Raw genomic sequence first — 5,424 nt, 5'->3', positions numbered from 1 at the left:
ATCGGGCATAGCAGAGGCTAAAGCAGACTACGACTAAATCGTTTTGTCATTGTTACGTGTTATCATAGAGATACGCGTGTTATGGTATTTTTCATCACGAAATCCCCTAAAAATGATAAATGTGGTTATAAAATGTAAACGGGGAATGGAATTGTGCTCGAAAACCCGAGATAAGTAAATTTTTCAAATTATTGAGAAGGAATAAATTGACTACCAGTAAATTAAGTTTATTCAATGGAATAGGGTGATGGAACATAAGTTTCTTAAAGGGGCTGTCCGACGCCCTCTCCTTTTTTACCCACCCGCCATGTTAAGCTCTACGAGGAAGATCGTCCTTTGTCCCACTGTCCGAACAGCATCTTAAGCATGTAAGTCTTAATTTAAAAAAAACTTTTAATATCTGGGCCTTCAGTCACTTGCTTAACTCTCTTCTTATCGATACTTTTTAGGTCTTGGTTAAATCCAAGACGTTTTGATTAATATCTGTGACTTCGGTCTTAATATTTATTAATTTTGTGTAGACACGTTGGTGATTTTATATTGATTATTTCAACGCTTATTTCTGCATGCCGTAGAATAGGGAGCTAACAGTTCTGACCCTGAAACGTCACACCCTTCTATCTCTTACTGGAGTTTCATCCCCCCTAACGGTTGGAAACAGTATTCTACGCGCAAAAATGCCGACCAGATAGGGGCTGCGTGACATCAGACTATCTCTTCCCCCTAGCCAGTTGTTAGCCCGGTATAGGAAGTAGTTCATCATTCAATAGAAAATTGTTGAGAGATCGGAGCTATGGGAACGTCACATCAATATTTTTAGTCTAAATTGTATGACCAAAGCTGACAAAGATTGTAGTATCACACTATAGAGAGCTTTCAGATGGGATAGTAGTACGTCACACCCTCCCAAGTCTTACCGCGGTTCTGGTAGCCATATTGGGTGGTCTCAGCTTCATCCCTGCTTTAAACCCACCAATATGGCAGCATAAATTACGTCACGAGACTCGGCTCCTCCTCCAACTGAAAGCTCTCTATTTCAGGTGGACCAAGACCAGATGCTCTATTACAAATTTTTGAGCCCCATTTCCAATGTCATTGTTTTAACAAGATCTTATTCAAAATGGATAATTTCTTTTAACCTTGATAGGAAATGAAACATATAGAATATCCCATCTTTTGTGGCGCTCTAACTTTAACCTAGTTTAAAGAACTAAGATAGTATTTTTTTGTCGAAAATGGCATTAAATTAGTAAACTAGCAGTACTTTAGCAATATTTCGGGGTGAAAACAAATCCAATTTTGCAATATTTTGGGAAAGATGTCAATTCGATAATAATAAGAAATACAATAACAGGCACACATTTAGTTTTAATGTTATTAGCTCCGCCCTTAAGTACAATTCTAATTGGATTCAGCCTTTGGGAAATTGAAGTTGGTGTTTAAATGATTTGCCAGAATGCTAGGAGGTCAGGCAATGGAAGTATGCTTTGATTTATCATTAAATATAGGAAATGACAGGATTCAATTATTATTTACTTGTAATCATGAAATTAATGGTAATTTTATGCGCTGTAAACTATTTTACCTTTAATAAATAAAGTTAAATGACAGTTACGGTAATTTATTGATGACAAAAGTTAGGGTTAATAATATTATTTCATATAATAGTTAAAATACAAATAGGAATGTTTTTAAGTAATGCCTGTTTAAAAATTACTTTCAAATCATTAAAGTACTAAATTGCATTAAGAATGTTTTTGTTTGACTATTTTCAAGTTTTTAAACACGCATGATTATGATATTGGAAGGCGCAAATTATTAATTTAAATAAACATTTGGTTTGATACTTGCCACGTTTATTTACAGCACGTAATTTGGGCTTAATTTCCCTAGTTGTTATTTAATTATGGTATTCATTATAAATTTATTCCAGTCAATAAATATATTGTTTTTTACGTTTAAAGGTAAAAGTTGCATATTTTAAAGGGTTTTTCCAAAGAAAATTGTTTTTTGACACCAGAAAGGCTTTTGAGGATAATTAGGGATTGCGTCCTGCTGCCAAAAAATAGACCTTAACAGGGAAAAGCTAAGAGTAACTATAATTAATTTTAAATGAATCTAAAATTTAAGTTTCACAATGAATGCGTGAGAGGGATTAAAAAAATGTTCAAAGACAGTCATACATGAAGGTTGGATTTAAAAAGTGAGAGACTTCAACATTATCGTATGAATGCCTATAATAATTTTGTTAATCTCTCAAGTGAACAATTCAATGATGAAAAAATATTTACTCACATTTAATCCTAGGATTGTCAAATTGAGACTATATAATTGCCAGAAAAATAGTAAGCATGTGTTTTAATATTATAGTTTTTTAAAGTATAAAAAAGGGAAGGGGAGTTTGTTAAATTAGTCCTAATATACTTAAAGATGCTTTTTAAAATTGGTAGTGATTTGCTATTGTAGAATCTGCAGTTTAGTTCAGAGAGTTAATGAGGTGCCTTGTATTTCGTTAGTGACATCTCCAATCCAGTTGATTTTAGGTTTTTTTTTTATTACTATTGAACTCAGATGGCGTTGGTAGTTAATGTCATTAATTGAAGTTTTTTTACTGATTCCATCGCGCTTGATTTTGTTTTGTTGATGTAGAATCTGCAGTTCAGTTCAGAGAGTTAATGAGGTGCCTTGTGTTTGGTAGCGACATCTCCAACCCAGTTGATTTTAGTTTTTTTTATATTTATTACTATTGAACTCAGATGGCATTACTGCTTAACGTCATTAATTGGCAGCATTTTTTTACTGGTTCCCTCGACCTTGTTTTGTTTGGCAAACGTCCGTTAAACATTGTAATATACCATCATGGTATATTACCTTTAAGGCGTTTTGACGAAAATTGAAGTCCAATGTTAATCAGTTGGTATTTTAGAGTAACGAGTGAAGTACTTGAGGTTTAATCTAGTGGTGTAGGAGGGGGGATTTGGGGTATATATCACCACCCGCGGACGCGGGGTAGTCAGTTCCTGTAGGGTAGGAATGCTGACAAGTCCTTATTCCCTCAAAACTTTGTCGCCCAGAAGCTTGGCTTACAGGAGTGCGCCGAACTCCCAACATAGTCAAGTGCATAATTTTAGTAACAAAACAAACCATTGCTGTTCTAAATTTTACCAACGTTGAGGCAACCTTTGCCCGAAAAAGGTTTTTTGGCGAATCCATAGCTGTTATGAACTTCTATTGCGTTGATGAACTTGTAGGCATGGCTTGTCAAGCCGTAACGTAATTATATAGGGAAACCAAAGAGGGGACATGTATTATTTTGCCTTGATACAGCTTGATGTTCTATAGACACTGACTCAAGCCAATAGTAGGATTATTTCTTTGAATATCTTTGCTGTTCTTAATCCAAAGACGCTCTCACTCTTTGAACACGCCATTCTAAAGTGTCTGTTATTTCGGTGGAGAAGTTGAATATATTTCTTGATTTGTCTATCAAAGTCTTGTTGCGGGTTTTTTTTATAATGATGATGATCATCATATTTTTGAGCTGCGTAGGTTTATTCTTTTATTATACTGGTAATAGCTATGATGAATTATCTTTCTGTTGAAGCTTAGCAGCTGGCACGTGTTGATACGATACGCATGTAGTTGTACGAAATTAGTCTTTAAATTGTATGTTTCAAACTTGAAAATATACACTGCTTGTAGTAGTTATGTCTAAATAATCTTAATCTTCGTTATATTAGTTATGTAAAGGGGCGGGGGTTGAAAGAAAACTTTACAATTTACTGGCAATTATATGTTCATTTAAATATAAGATTTTGAGGGTCTATTTTTAAAATTTTGTCACGCAACTCGTAACTTTAAGTTTGGGAACAGTGCTGCTAGAACATGGCAATTATTGTTTTGCGCGTGGGTTACCAAAGGGACAATGAAAATTTTTTTAATTTTTGGGAAAAAAAATATTCCAGAAGGCTTTGCAAATTGTACCCCTGTTGGATTTACGCAATGCAACCTGCCACGCAGACTACCCCAGCTGGTGAGAAACACAAAGATATTATGCAAAACTTCCTGGAATATTAATTGGAAAAATAGTTTAGTTGTTTTAATTACAAGGGTAATGTCTATATATATTGGTAACCACAATTTGGGAAATAATTTTCACACTTTATAAAAACAAATTATACAACAATAGTAAGATATTAGTTATAGGACAAATTAATAAGTTCATATGGCTTTTTTTAAGCCTAACTATTAAATAGTTTAAAAATCAATTTTTGTAAGTTGTATTGGATTGGGTCGGGTACACATTATTGATAAGTTATAGAAAGAAAAGGTTATATTAATAGATAATACCTAAACATAAAAGCTTTGCTAATCTTTGATATTTTAACAGGATAATATAAGATTAGATTAATTTAATTTAATGTTTTTGATGGTTTTGTTAATGTAAAAAAGTTATGGGCGTCTTAATTTAAAAAAAAAATAGCGCGCTTAAAAGAGAAAAAAATGGAAGATGCGAAACTGATATTTAGAAAACTCTTTGAATATATTAATTTTAATCAGTATTTATTTAAAATTTGGATACGAGTGTCTAAATATCAGTTCAAAAAATCTGTTCAATGTTAACTAATAGGATGAGTTTGTCTCAATAGTTTCACCAGCTTATTAAAGAATTATATTTAATCACATAGCATTACCAACATGGGTTACGTTTTTAGCGTGTTTTTTACATAAAACACAATTGGGGCAAGACTAATACAGAGTACTAAAAACCCTTCACTAGAAAATTCTAAAATGAATGCAAGAATCATCGCCTTTTTTTCGTAACAATAGCATGGCCCTACAATCCTCCCTCCTCTCCCTTTCACGGTTATTATAGTAGGCAACATCAAAATTACTCCAGAACCATCGTTAACCTTAAACTTGCTCTAGGATTAACAATCTTACCCAGTCATAAATTACTTTAAAGGGAATATGAAACTATTAGTATATCTTTGACAGATATGATGCTCCTTTCTGGTATGAATATTGAAATTTTGGACTTTACTCGGGGTAATTTTGATATGGATTCTTCAAGCACGTTAGTTTCTCTTTAATGCGTCTGGACTCTTTCCAAGAGCAGAACAGTGACGTCAGTCAAGTTACTGACGAATCTCTCCCTTTTTCTGATCATTGTATCACTGACCTCGTACCAGCCGTTGTCTTTTCTCACAAAGTTCACATAATGTCCCTCGGCCAACGATTCACCTTTATGAATAATCACCCCTTTAGTTCTAAAAAGCATCTTACTCATAGTGACATTTTGATTTTCAAAACTTGATATTTTGCTCCTGGCCCATTCGACCGAAACCTATTCGACCGAAACCCATTCGACAGAATCCCATTCGACCGAAATGTAGCCGAATTTGGCGGTAAACTATTGCGGCA

At 33.8% G+C, this 5,424-nt stretch overlaps 1 long non-coding RNA gene across 1 annotated transcript; it reads left to right on the top strand.

Annotated features, from left to right (window-relative positions):
• LOC149662136 (uncharacterized) lies at positions 1 to 819 on the top strand. Its single transcript, XR_016368649.1, has 2 exons — positions 1 to 174; positions 244 to 819. It is a non-coding gene; the product is annotated as an uncharacterized LOC149662136 (long non-coding RNA).
• The last annotated feature ends 4,605 nt before the right edge of the window (positions 820 to 5,424 follow it).

Source organism: Phalangium opilio, unplaced genomic scaffold (genome assembly GCF_054372755.1).
Source record: "Phalangium opilio isolate 3A_F unplaced genomic scaffold, DU_Popi_V2 ptg000063l_1, whole genome shotgun sequence".
NCBI lineage: Eukaryota > Metazoa > Arthropoda > Arachnida > Opiliones > Phalangiidae > Phalangium > Phalangium opilio.
Note: the sequence above shows the minus strand (reverse complement) of the source record. Positions and strands in the feature narration are given on the sequence as shown.